Raw genomic sequence first — 14,952 nt, forward strand, 5'->3', positions numbered from 1 at the left:
GGGCTGATTTTTCAAAGGCATTATCACCTACACACTCACACTAGCTCATGTGTGAAGTAAAGAAGACTCTCTCTCCTTCTCAAGCTTTAATGGAAAGCTTATCACCTACTCCAAGCTTGTGAGAAGGAAGGCCTACACCAACAACTCTTGGTTTTGTGATGCAAATCCAACCAAGAGCCGAGCTTCATTGCATGCTCATCTCCTTTACCATGCTAATTACTAAGCTAAGCTATGCTAATATGAGTGATTATGTGAGGATATGTACATATTTCTCGTAAGAATACTCCTTCTTTCTCTCAATCTACTCTCATACCCTGCTAGCTCTCACCATCTTTGAAGGTGTGTGAGGTCTTGGGTCTGAGACCATGAGGGATGGGTATTTTGACATCCTTACTAGGAGTACTCAAATATGATAAATCTAAAGCATGGATATTGTTTGAGGAAATGATGGGTTGGCATGTTAAATCTGATACAAAATAGACCATCAGATGGAAGAGTCTTTTAATAATATATGTTTATCTCTCTTAATACTTGTCATAAAATCTAACCCAAATGATTTTCTCATATTAAACTAATCAGCTAATAGGGGATAATAAACAGGAACAAGGGTTAGAATATAGACATCTGCTTACGGGTCTATCTCAACACGGGGCAGAGAATCGATTATCAATTGAGATTGTGGGAGGGGGGTGCGCCAGGCCTCTGAGGCAGTGCAATACAGAGGCGACGCGCGCAGTCCCCGGGCAGCAAGCTGCCGGAAGGGGACTGCCCCCGTGAGAAAAATTAGGTTAATATCATGTGGCCCGATGGACCACGTATCAGATATTAAACTGATAAGAACAGATACTACACTTGATCTTAGCCAAAAGGCCGAGAAAGGTATGGGTTCCCCAGAGTGCCCGCATGGCTTTTATACCTGCCCCGCCTCGCGCCTTGCCTTCTGGGATAATTGCTTCTGCTATTCTTTGCAAGCCCGTGTTTACACTATCTAAGCATTTGTTCGTGATGCCACGCAAAGCTCTCGGCCCGCCCCGCCTCTCGCGCCTTGCCCTCTCAGATCATTGGCTCTCCGTCAAACTTTTCTACTTACTTCTATTTACAAGCACAGCTCCCGGAATAGCACACTATCTGAGCACCCATCCTTGAAGGTTTCTACGCTATTCACACGATGCCAACGGAGCTCTCGACTGTGCGCTTTTTTTGGCCTTGTAATAAGCACTTCCCTTTTGGCAGCTTGCTGCTTACTCTCTCTCAGCCGCCATAGTCTACGAGCTGTAAGAGATAAGCTCACTTTTGGTAGCTTAGTATCAGGCCATCTGTTTGTGCAGAAGCCAATCCATAACATAGGCCCTCTATTCTCTATACGCACGAGTCAAAAGAGGCAATCAAAAGTGTCACACACAAACAGGAACGAATCTACCCTGAGAATAGGCACCAATGTGCAGGTCATGAGGTTGAAGCTATGTCTTATTTTGTGTCCTTCATACAAAAGTCATCAGCGGCCACTCCCTCGATCTTTGATCCTTCCAATAACTAAGCTAAAGGCGAGGGAGTCTTCTTCGGTAGGTGAAGCTCTGAAAGGGAGAAGGAAAGGGTTGAAGGGATGATCGAAACAACAAAAAGGGACATTCTACACTGCATCGCAAGAGGATGCCTGATAAGTAGCACCGATGCTGTTAGAAACATGGCAGCTAAGTGGCACCAATGCTGTCCAATAGATATGCAACCTTGAGCCTGTTTCAAAAGCTCGACTACTGTGAAGAAAATGGATTGTACTATGCTTGATTCTCCAAAATGGATTGTAATTGAGTCCCAAAAACTCGCGACTTGTGTTTTGTTCAGTCGCACAGTGCTGTTCTAGTTCTGTCATGATTAAATTACAACATTTTGTGTGTGAACAAAGGTCCTAGCAAGTGGCCACAGCCTCACATGGACGAGGCACGGGGGCTCTCCCTAACCCAAGAGATATAAAGCTAGGGAGGAGTGTTAGTCGTCACCCAAGAAGCCCTCATGGCCTTTCGATGGTAGTAGAGAACGGACGACAGGAACCATGGCTTCGCATGTACGATGAGATGTCATCGGATCAATCGCTTTTGACAAGTCATTGATTTGATTTTGAGACCGCTCCAGCTGCGGGATGGATGTGTCCATGGAGGATATGCGGGTTGGACTACATGACGATCGCGGGTTCGTTTTGATATCCACGAATTGAAAGCTCTCCTCCATCGATGCCAACTTAACTACGCTCCTGGATCTAGTTAACAATTTCATAATACAGATTGCCAAGGATCGGTCTCACAAAAACCCATTGTGGCCAATCAAGGGACTAATGGCAGACCACCACCGTTTGAGTCTCTTCTGGTAGGGCACGAGAACCACAAAACTTCATCATGGATGAAGGACTTAAAAGCCGCCAGTGTATAGAGGTGAAGACAAGGAGAGGATATAAAGATGTGACGAATACGTTTTTGCACTACCATCGTCTCTGTGCAACTCTAGATGTATTCCGCTCTCTGGAAACGAGTTTAGAACTTAAAGACAAGGCCTACAAGTGGCGGATGTTACTAAATTCGAACAAAAAAACCTACAACCTGGATGTGAGTCCAAGTTGTGTTCCAAAAGGAGGTCCTTCTTGTTGAAGATGATGAAACAGGAAACAGAAGGAAGACAACAACTCAGAGTAGGAAGAAGATGGAGAAGGAGAAGACACAGAGCTTGTGTACGAGATCTCTGTAGTCTGTCTCTCTGTATTGGAATAATAGAGTATATACAAACTCAGAGCTACAAAGCTTATATGAAACCCTAAGAGATAAGGTGTCCTTTCACACCGGATGTCCAGGGGGAAAAACCCAGTGGGAGAAAAGTGCCCCTGGTGAAGCGCGTATACACACTAACACTACTACATGTCTACACTTCTTACCAATAAATATGACATAAATTGGCAAGCTTGGGATGAGTGCTTCTCCATATTTATCATTATCAAGAAGTGATCCTCAAGCTAGATAACCTCAATGCGTTTGAGGAGCCACTAATGAGCAAGCTGAGGGTATGGTAATATAAGAATGGAAATAAGCTTGCTTTTAGAGCTAGTGGCAACCCGAAGAAGGGTACGTGTATAGATAGGGTTTCATATTTTCTTTGATTCAGGCTGGATTGTTGTTGTACTACTTTTGACATAAAAATATAGGGTTGCCCCCTACCTTCCTCCTCTGAATAATAAGGTGAGTCGGGATTCTTCATCCCTCACTTAGCCTCAATACAATTTTAGGTTTTTGTCATAATAATCAATATCTAATTCTCCTAAATGATTTTCTCATGTTAAACTGATCATTTAATATGGGGAAGTGCCAGGGGAGAAAAGGCTAGAATATTGATTAAGCTAGCACCAGTAGGGATCCAAAGGGGGGGCCATCTGCAAATGAGCAATGTGCAACAATGGACTTAAAAGACCCTAAGGTTCAACCCATTAAGACTTCCAAAATGCTAAGGTTCCAACATGCTAAGGTTCCAAAATTCAAAGGTTGTGTCCAAAGGCCAAACACCAGGGAAATTGGATGCTTAGTGTGTGTCACAAAAAGTCTTTGTGGATACCTACATAGGAGGGGGCGAGCCTTGCAAGTAGGGGATGAGAGAGAAACTCACACACACACACACACACACACACACACACAAGCTCCCTTTACACAAAGGGAATGAGGGACACATGTCAGCTCCCTAGCCCAGATGCCCACAAGGTGCACCCAATTCCTATTGGATGGCCTTGGAGGTGGACCAATGAGAATTAGGCTAGAGTAAATCTAGTTTAATTAATATTAAAACACTTAATAAAAGAACCAATAAGAATTAATCTCTCTAGAAGACTATTGGACAGTCTCCCAAGAGGACCAATGAATATTCAGCAGCCCAATGGCTTGCCTGATTCCTATTGGTCGGGAGCCAAAGGGGTCCAATGAGAGTTTAGTTGAATTAAATAATTACCTAAAGCTCTCACAAAAGGGGAAAGGGGGACACATGTCAGAAGGCTATCAGTTATGCTGCTTAATTACCATTGGCTAAGCCTGGGGAGGTCCAATAGGATGCTAGCAAGAGCAAATAGCAAGAGGGGTCGACCAAGAGAGAGAGAGGGGGGGCTGATTTTTCAAAGGCATTATCACCTACACACTCACACTAGCTCATGTGTGAAGTAAAGAAGACTCTCTCTCCTTCTCAAGCTTTAATGGAAAGCTTATCACCTACTCCAAGCTTGTGAGAAGGAAGGCCTACACCAACAACTCTTGGTTTTGTGATGCAAATCCAACCAAGAGCCGAGCTTCATTGCATGCTCATCTCCTTTACCATGCTAATTACTAAGCTAAGCTATGCTAATATGAGTGATTATGTGAGGATATGTACATATTTCTCGTAAGAATACTCCTTCTTTCTCTCAATCTACTCTCATACCCCGCTAGCTCTCACCATCTTTGAAGGTGTGTGAGGTCTTGGGTCTGAGACCATGAGGGATGGGTATTTTGACATCCTTACTAGGAGTACTCAAATATGATAAATCTAAAGCATGGATATTGTTTGAGGAAATGATGGGTTGGCATGTTAAATCTGATACAAAATAGACCATCAGATGGAAGAGTCTTTTAATAATATATGTTTATCTCTCTTAATACTTGTCATAAAATCTAACCCAAATGATTTTCTCATATTAAACTAATCAGCTAATATGGGATAATAAACAGGAACAAGGGTTAGAATATAGACATCTGCTTACGGGTCTATCTCAACACGGGGCAGAGAATTGATTATCAATTGAGATTGTGGGAGGGGGGTGCGCCAGGCCTCTGAGGCAGTGCAATACAGAGGCGACCCTTCCCACACTGCTCTCGGGCCTCAAGAGCTCCAATCAAGCTCACCTTCCCGCGGCCAACTTCCAACTCCCTCTAGGGGGTAGTCTCACAAGCTTGCTGCCTCAAGCCTCCGAGACCCTTTAAGGGCTTGCTCCCACCAAGCTGCAGCAAAGCACTCTGCCAAGCTTCAAGGGCTTCTCCAAGGCAAATAAATCAGAGCTTTCAAAGCCTCCAAAGGTATCCAAAGCCAACTTCAAAGGCTCATTCCAGTCATCAAAGAAGAACTCAAGGCTGTGAAGGGTGACTTCACCTCGAGTGAAGAGGTACTTCACATTAAGAGAGTTTTATTAAGAAGACATTAAAATTGAAATCTTGCAGCCAAGCACAATAACTTGCAAATAAATATCTCTTGTCTTTATTGGTGCACTGTGTAAAGAGGAAGACACTGGCTAGGAGAGTCTCCTAAGCTAAGACCCCTCTATTAGCACAAATGGGGGAGAAGGGAATAGAAAAATTCAACGGGGAAGGGTTTCACACCTGGCAAACGAAATTAAGAGGTTACCTTATGAAAAAATGTTTGTGGTCTGTCATCAGCATTGCCTTAGAGCAACAAGCCAAACCCGATGGAGTGCACACTAGGGCGAGACTAGGGCATCTACACTCATAGTAAGTGCACAGAATCTGGACAAAGACGAACAAGCATTAGGAATCATCATCACCTCCTTGCATGACAATTATGTGCACTTCATAGATGAATGTACACATGCACATGATGCCTGGCATGTCCTAGAAAGTAATTTTGGAGCCAGGGCCAAAAGAAGCAAAGTTAGTCTTAAAAGACAACTTTACAAAATTACTATGATTGAAGGGGAGGACATTGCTAGCCTTATAAATAAGCTTAAGAGCATTGTCACGCAACTCACTTACATCCAGGTTGAAGTACCAAAAGATGACAAAGTGGCCATAATATTAAGTGCACTTCCACCTTCTTATGACCACTTAGTCACAAATCTTGAAGAAAAAGAACGAGCACCACCACTCCAAGATGTCATCAACTCAATCCAAGCAGAAGAAAGAAAGCAAAGAGGTTCACTAACCTCATCAGGAGGAGTTTTTATTGCAACATCCTCAAGGGGAAGGCATTCGCCATCAACATCGACAAATGGAAGAAAGTGTTATGAATGTGGAAGAATGGGACACGTAGCAAAAGACTGCTACACAAACAAACCTTGCAACAAATGTGGTAGGAAGGGACACCCTCCTTCTCGATGCTACTCAAATGGAGGGAGTAACATTGGAGAAAGCAGCAACAGTAGAAGCAACAGCAGAAGCAACGAAGGCAAGAGACCTGACAGAGGATCAACTCACATAGTAGAAGACAAAAAGGATGAAGATGAGAGCAACATTGTCTTTTATGAAGACCCATTTTTAAGATGCAGCCTTGTAGGGGAGGACTTTTTCCTGTGTGGATTTTATTATCCTGTGTGGATATCACCATCCTTTGTGGATTTTTCCTATGTGGATTTATCATCCTGTGTGGATATAACCATCCTATGTGGATTTTGTTAGCTTGTGTGGATATTACCCTCCTGTGTGGATAGCAACCTGTCATCCTGTGTGGATCATGCATCTTCAGTATCTTGTCATAGTCCAAACCTCAAGGGGAGGATTGTAAAGTGTGAGCTTTGTCCTAAAGTATGAGTCAAGGAGAAGAGAGTGGATTTATCCCACATGCTGTGGAGCAAGGCTGTAGAGCTACTTAAAGCTCATTTCATGAATGAATAAACACAACTCTATTTCGCACTACATGCTTGTCTATGGTGAGCTTGTGCTAAGCTAATTCAATGCTCAAGATTATGTTTATGAGTCCAAGCTAATTCTATCTTGGAACCTAATTCACTTGAGTGATAACCTTGCTTACACACACACTCACACATTGACGCTATGTTTCTCTTTCATCCACCATAGCTAGCTCGATCCCATCCCCAACACCAGGTGGCTCCCCTTTCACAATGAAGTGCAGCCCACCACTCCCCCTATGCTCATGGCCTGCCAAATAGATGGCGCTCCATTTCCATGCATCTCCCAGTCCTCTTCCCCGCCCATGAAGGTAATCCCTGGAGTTGACTTGCAATAGCGCTGCCATTTCCTTGCAATAGCATTTTTTTTCCTTTTGTATTCCTCAGCTTGGCATTGTTCCCACGCATCCGACTGCCACCTTGAGCCATCTTTTTAAAAAGATTCAGCTTTACTCCACTTCATACCTTTAGCTGGCCGCCCCAAACTCCCACATTGACCCTTGATAATCACTGGTCACATAGTCGGCTGCTTTGCATGTTTGGTTCCATGCACTTTAAAGTATGCTTTCTCTGCAAGATCCATCGCCATTGGTCGGCCAATGAGAAGAATCCCAGATATCGGTGGCCCTTGGGTAAAAGAACCCCGTTGAGAGCACTCCGGCATTCATGAGACTTGAGCTGCACTCACTTGCAATAGCTCTCAATGGACATGTTGTAGCATACATACCCTGGCAAGTAGAGCGTCCTACAGACACTTCGATCAAAATCCCATATCATAAACTCCATAGCACCTGCATACCTGATATAAGCATTTCCTCCTGTCCCCTATGATAGGAAGAAACAATTGCAGTTTTCACTAGCAAGTGTTCCATCTCGGTGTACCTTTCTCTTAGCTCCATCAAATACCTGCCCAATGTCTCTGTCACTTGCCTACAAACTGCCATGCCTGGGCTTCTTGCACTTCCATAGGTCGACACAGTTTGGCTACACCAACGTGGCCATGGAGGATATGCGGGTTGGATTGCATGACGATCGCGGGTTTGTTGATATCCAGGAATTGAAAACTCTCCTCCATCAATGCCAACTTAACTACGCTCATGCAGCTAGTTAAAAATTTCATAATACAGATTGACAAGGATCGGTCTCACGAAAACCCATTGTGGCCAATAAAGGGACTAATGGCAGACCACCACCATTTGAATCTCTTCTGGTAGGGCACGAGAACCACAAAACTTCATCATGGATGAAGGACTTAAAAGCCGCCAGTGTATAGAGGTGAAGACAAGGAGAGGATATAAAGATTTGATGAATACTTTTTTGCACTACCATCATCTCTGTGCAACTCTAGATGTATTCCCCTCTCCAAAATACGAGTTTAGAACTTAAAGACAAGGCCTACAAGTGGTGGATGTTACTAAATTCGGACAAAAAAACCTACAACTTGGATGTGAGTCCGTTGTGTTCCAAAAGGAGGTCCTTCTTACCAATAATATGACATAAATTGGCAAGCTTGGGATGAGTGATTTGCCATATTTATCGTTATCAAGAAGTGATCCTCAAGCTAGATAACCTTAATGTGTTTGAGGAGCCACTAATGAGCAAGCTGAGGGTATGGTAATATAAGAATGGAATAAGCTTGCTTTTAGAGCTAGTGGCAACCCGAAGAAGGGTAGGTGTATAGATAGGGTTTTATATTTGCTTCATTGGCCACTTGGGGCTTGGCAGGTGTTCGACCAATGGTCGTGAGTGTTAAAAAAAGAGCATCACTTGATTTTATCAAAGTGTGAATGCAAGGATTTTTGTTGTGGAGCAGCGTGCAAGGGACAAAATGTGGCACCACCAAAAGAGTTGGGGGAGATGGTGACCGCCACGGTCGTCAATTGCAAGTGTAGTAGAGTTGAAAAAGACTCCACACAATAGGGCAAACTAGTTGCTACCGATCTTGCAGGGGTTGGCTGAAGTCGAACTCACACTACGTATGTGTGAAGGCATTAGTTCCCATGACCGTTGTCGACGAGCCGGTTCCTAGAATTCTCATCTTTTTGATGATGCAACAACCCAAGCTTTCTCAATGTTGTTTAGCCATGCAACATCCTCTTGAGCCCTTCAAAAACTCCTTCAAGGCACTTTGATGCCGAGTTGGAATCACTGCTTAGCCAATCTTCTACAAAATCTACTTCTTCTAGTGTCCTCGCACATCTGCCTTCACAAATCCAAGAAAATCTACTAATTGCTTGAATTAAATACAAGAAATACCCAATTTTGAATTATGATAAGCGTAATCTGTTCGACAAATTATCGACTAATTATTGATGGAACTTCCATTTGCAGATCTATTATTGCCAATTCAAAAATCCTCCTTAAAATTTGAAATAAAATGCCAATTACCTTGAACCTGAGGCTTCAATACCACTAATGGGAGGACAGGAGAATGGATGCTTAATCTATTCAATTTACTCACACACACACACACACACACACACACACATGAAAGCCCTCACCATCTCTCCCAAACCAAGTTCACACAATGATGGGTCCTTATTGGGAGTACGTTAATATGATAAATCTAAAGCATGGATATTGTTTGAGGAAATGATTTTGTTTGGGATGTTAAATCTGGGACAAAATAGATTATTAGATGGAAGAGTTTTAATAATATATGTTTATCTCTCTTAATAATTGTCATAAAATCTAATACCTAACCAACCCAAATGATTTTCTCATATTAAATTGATCATTTAATATCGGTAATAAACGGGAACAAGGGTTAGAATATAGACATGTGCTTATGGATCTATCTCAACACGGGGCCAATGGTAAAGGGGTCCAAATGAGAGATGGTCTATCAAATAGCAAGTCTAGCTAATGGGGCTTAAAAAACCTTAGGGTTAGCTTCATTAAAGACCTTCGATGGTTAATGTTAAAAGTCCTTTGACCTTAGGCAAGCTAGGACTGAGCTTGAGGTGGGAACCCAACCTAAGCTTGAAGTGCTTGTTGTGCTTGCTGACTAAGGTGCTTGAGGTGCTTGTCGTGCTTGATGACTAAGGTGCTTGAGGTGCTTGTCATGCTTGATGACTAAGGTGCTTGAGGTGCTTGTCATGCTTGATGAGGAAGGTGCTAGAGAAGCTTCCCATGCATGGGGGGTAAGTTGCTTGAGTCAAAGAGAGACCCTACAAACGAGGGGGAAAGCCCCAAAGTTTGGGGAATCTTTGACTTAACCTCCCACTCACCCAAAGGGCACCCCCTTTTCTCAAGGGGCACATGGACACATTTCAGACTCTCCCTATAGTCACATGGTGTGCTTGAATGTTATTGGTTGGGCTAAAGAGGGGTCCAATGAGCTTCTAGTTCTATTCAACAAATATCTAGATATTTTCAGGCTCTCTCTCTCAAAGGGATAAGGAGGACACTTGTCCAAATACTACCCATGTGCTTGAAATGCATGTTGCATGTGATTGGCTAGGAGGAGAGGGGTTCAATAAGATTGAAGCTTGAGCAAAAACGGGGGGGCTTGCCCAAAGCAAGCAAGGGGTATGCCTGGGGGGTATACACCTCTCATAAACTCACTTTTTTGAAACATTCTCACTTGGTGAAAGTAGAGGAACTCCACCTCCTTCTCCAAGCTTGTTGAGAAGTGAGAGCCTACACCAACACTCTTGGCTATGGAATGCAAATCCAACCAAGAGCCATGCTTCAATGCTTAAGCTTGCCATCTTCTCCATTTCTATTACTATGCTATTATGTATGCTAGCAAGAAGAGTGATGATAAGTGAGGAACTATTTCTTTCTCCTATGGAATGTTTATTCTTCCTCTTCCCTACCCTCATTCCCTGCTAGCTCTCTCCACCTTTGAAGGTGTTTGAGGCCTTGGGACTAAGGCTTGGGATAGTTCATGCTTTCTACAAAGTTTATGTTATGCTTGTTATGCATGAAGCTTTCCATCTTCAGTGCATCACCTAGGTCACAAGGAACACAAAGATTGTATTGTACCAAGTCTCTCTTGATGGGAGAAACTATAATACAAATGCCTATTGGAGGGTGGACTGGCTCCGTATGAATCCGGTCCTCAAGTGTTGTCATGTTCTCTAAACTCTCTCTCTTGCAAAAGTATTGTTCATGCCAAGTTAACTAAGGACCGTGTTCATGTTGCTGCAATCAATTAAGTTCACCCGCTATGCTCACAAACTAATCTCACAAAAGTGCTTTATCTAATTCCCTAATTTCACTACTCTCAAAGTTCATAGGCCATTTCCATCACATTGGTATCAAAGCATTTGGTTTCTTTTTTCTTGCTTAAGAAGAGAGGTCCTTAAGTAGCCTATTAATGGTTGATTTTGTTAATTATATTAGGGTAAGTGGGACTGGGATCTATTATCGGTTTTGTTGAGCCCACTATGTGGGATATGATGCACACCTCAAGAGCTTTGGTCTTAATAATGGAGTCTTTTAGACTTGCCTACGGCTTTACCATTTGTCATAATAACTAATATCTGATTCTCCTAAATGATTTTCTCATGTTAAATTGATCATTTAATATGGGGAAGTACTAGGGAAGAAAAAGCAAGAATATTGGCAGACCGGCCACATTAGGAATCCAAAGGGGGGAAAATAGGAATCCAAAGGGGGGTCCATCTACAAAAGAGCAATGTGTAACAATGGGCTTCAAAAACCCTAAGGTTCAGCTCATTAAGACTTCCAAAATGCTAAGGTTCCAAAATTCAAAGGTTATGTCCAATGGTCCAACCCTAGAGATGCTTTGTAGGTGCCAAAAAGTCTTTGCAAGATCCTACATAGGAGGGGGCGAGCCTTTTAGGAGGGGACAAAATGTGGCAGCACCAAAAGAGTTGGGGGAGATGGTGACCGCCATGGTTGTGAGTTGCAGATGTAGTAGAGTTGAAAAAGACTCCACACAATAGGCCAAACTAGTTGCGACCGATCTTGCAGGGGTTGGTTGAAGTCGACCTCACACTACGTATGTGCGAAGGCGTTAGTTCCCATGACCGTTGTCGACGAGCCGATTCCTAGAATCTTCATCTTTTTGGTGATGCAACAACCCAAGCTTTCTCAATGTTGTTCAACCATGCAACATCCTCTTGAGCCCTTCAAAAACTCCTTCAAGGCACTTTGATGCCAAGTCAGAATCACCGCTTAGCCAATCTTCTACAAAATCTACTTCTTCTCATGTCCTTGCACATTCGTCTTCACAAATCCAAGAAAATTTAGCAATTGCTTTGAATTAAATGCAAGAAATACCCAATTTTGAATTGTACTCTGTTGGACAAAATATCGATTAATCATCGATGGAACTTCGATTAGCAGACCAACTATTGCCAATTCAAAATTCCTCCTTAAAATTTGAAATCAAATGCCAATTACCTTGAACCTGAGGCTTTGATACCACTGATGGGAGAACTTAATCTATTCAATTTACTCACACATACACATACACATGAAAGCTCTCACCATCTCTCCCAAAACCAAGTTCACACAATGATGGGTATTTTGACCTCCTTACTAGGAGTACTCAAATATGATAAATCTAAAGCATGGATATTGTTTGAGGAAATGATGGGTTGGCATGTTAAATCTGATACAAAATAGACCATTAGATGGAAGATTCTTTTAATAATATATGTTTATCTCTCTTAATACTTATCATAAAATCTAACCCAAATGATTTTCTCATATTAAACTGATCATTTAATATGGGATAATAAATGGGTAAAAGGGTTAGAATATAGACATCTGCTTAAGGATCTATCTCAACACGGGGCCAATGGTAAAGGGGTCCAAATGAGAGATGGTTTGTCAAAGAGCAAGGCTAGCTAATGGAGCTTAAAAGACCTTAGGGTTAGCTTCATTAAAGACCTCCAATGGTTAGTGTTAAAGTAATTTGACCTTAGGCAAGCTAGGGCTGAGCTTGAGGTGGAACCCGACCTAAGCTTGAACTGCTTGTCGTGCTTACTGACTAAGGTGCTTGTCATGCTTGATGACTAAGGTGCTTGAGGTGCTTGTCATGCTTGATGAGGAAGGTGCTTGAGAAACTTCCCATGCATGGGGTGCTTGAGTCAAAACAAGACCCTACAAAGGAGGGGGAAAGCCCCAAAGTTAGGGGAATTTTTGACTTAACCTCCCACTCACCCAAAGGGCACCCCCTTTTCTCACGAGGAATAGGGACACATGTCAGACTCTCCCTATGCTTAGCCACATGGTGTGCTTGAATGCTATTGGCTAGGCTAAAGAGGGGTCCAATGAGCTTCTAGTTCTATTCAACAAATATCTAGATATTTTCAAGCTCTCTCTCTCAAAGGGATAAGGAGGACACTTGTCCAAAGACTACCCATGTGCTTGAAATGTGTGTTGCATGTTGCGTGTTTAGTGTTAGTCATCACCCAAGAAGCCCTCGTGGCCTTTCAATCATAGTAGAGAAGGGACGACGGGAACCATGGATTTGCATGTACAATGAGATGTCATCGGATCAATCGCTTTTGACAAGTCATTGATTTGATTTTGAGACCACTCTAGCTGCGGGATAGACGTGGCCGTGTAGGATATGTGAGTTGAGGAAAGTGATGGATTGCATGACGACCGCGGGTTCGTTGATATCCAGAAATTGAAATCTCTCCTCCATCGATGCCAACTTAACTACGCTCATGGAGCTAGTTAAGAATTTCATAATACAGATTGCCAAGGATCGATCTCACAAAAACCCATTGTGGCCAATCAAGGGACTAATGGCGGACCACCACCATTTGAATCTCTTCTGGTAGGCATGAGAACCACAAAACGTCATCATGGATGAAGGACTAAAAAGCCACCAATGTATAGAGGTGAAGACAAAGAGAGGATATAAAGATGTGATGAATACTTTTTTGTACTACCATCATCTCTATGCAACTCTAGATGTATTCCACTCTCTGAAACCGAGTTTAGAACTTAAAGACAAGGCCTACAAGTGGTGGATGTTACTGAATTCGGACAAAAAAACCTACAACCTGGATGTGAGTCCAAGTTATGTTCCAAAAGGAGGTCCTTCTTAGTAATAAATATGACATAAATTGGCAAGCTTGGGATGAGTGCTTCTCCATATTTATTGTTATCAAGAAGTGATCCTCAAGCTAGATAACCTTAATGCGTTTGAGGAGCCACTAATGAGCAAAATGAGGGTATGGTAATATAAGAATGGAAATAAGCTTCTTTTAGATTTAGTGGCAACCCGAAGAAGGGTAAGTGTATAGATAGGGTTTTATATTTGCTTCATTGGCCACTTGGGCCTTGGTAGGCGGCCAACCAATGGTCATGAGTGTTAAAAAAAGAGCATCACTTGATTTTATCAAAGTGTGAATGCAAGTATTTTGTTGTGGAGCAGCGTGCAAGGGACAAAATGTGGCAGCACCAAAAGAGTTGGGGGAGATTGTGACTGCCACCACGAGTGTCAGTTGTTGCAAATGCAGTAGAGTTGAAAAAGACTCCACACAATAGGGCAAACTAGTTGCTACCAATCTTGCAGCGATTGGTTGAAGTCGACCTCACACTACGTATGTGTGAAGGCGTTAGTTCCCATGATCATTGACGACGAGCTGATTTCTAGAATCTTCATCTTTTTGGTGATGCAACAACCCAAGCTTTCTCAATGTTGTTCAAACATGCAACATCCTCTTGAGCCCTTCAAAAACTCCTTCAAGGCACTTTGATGCCGAGTCGGAATCACCGCTTAGCCAATCTTCTACAAAATCTACTTCTTCTCATGTCCTCGCACATCTGTCTTCACAAATCCAAGAAAATTTAGCAATTGCTTTGAAATAAATGCATGAAATACCCAATTTTGAATTATGATAAGCATACTCTGTTGGAAAAATTATCAATAATTATCGATGGAACTTCAATCTGCAGATCTACTATTTGTTGAGAACAGATACTACACTTGATCTTAGCCAAAAGGCCAAGAAAGGTATGAGCTCCCCACAGTGCCCCCTATGGCTTTTATACATGCCCCGCCTTGCGCCTTGCCTTGTGGGATGATTGCTTCTCAGGTAGCACTTCTATTCTTTGCAAGCCCGTGTTTACACTATGTTCGTGATGCCATTATAGCCACGCAAGTCTATAGAACTCTCGACCAGCCCCGCCTCCGCCTCCCGCCTTGCCCTTTGTGTGTGATTTGGATTTCTAGTCTAAGGTACATGAATCGTGATCCAACTTCTTTTATAGAATTAGAACAACCTTATCAAACATATTCCTTAATGTATGTGGCAACTAACTCCATCAACACACGATGATATTGATTAGATTTTCCCTATTTCCTAGCACATCTTAAGATT

The 14,952-nt window shown here is 42.6% G+C and overlaps 1 non-coding gene and 1 pseudogene across 1 annotated transcript; both read right to left on the reverse strand.

The window, feature by feature from the left end:
* Positions 1 to 684: 684 nt before the first annotated feature.
* Positions 685 to 883, reverse strand: LOC147440478 (U2 spliceosomal RNA). Its single transcript, XR_015184394.1, has one exon. It is a non-coding gene; the product is annotated as a U2 spliceosomal RNA (small nuclear RNA).
* A 13,581-nt stretch (positions 884 to 14,464) lies between these two features.
* On the reverse strand, positions 14,465 to 14,589 carry LOC147440479 (U2 spliceosomal RNA; annotated as a pseudogene).
* Between the last annotated feature and the right edge of the window lie 363 nt (positions 14,590 to 14,952).

The sequence above is a fragment of the Adiantum capillus-veneris genome, chromosome 15 (assembly GCF_014529385.1).
Source record: "Adiantum capillus-veneris isolate H3 chromosome 15, ASM1452938v2, whole genome shotgun sequence".
Lineage (NCBI taxonomy): Eukaryota > Viridiplantae > Streptophyta > Polypodiopsida > Polypodiales > Pteridaceae > Adiantum > Adiantum capillus-veneris.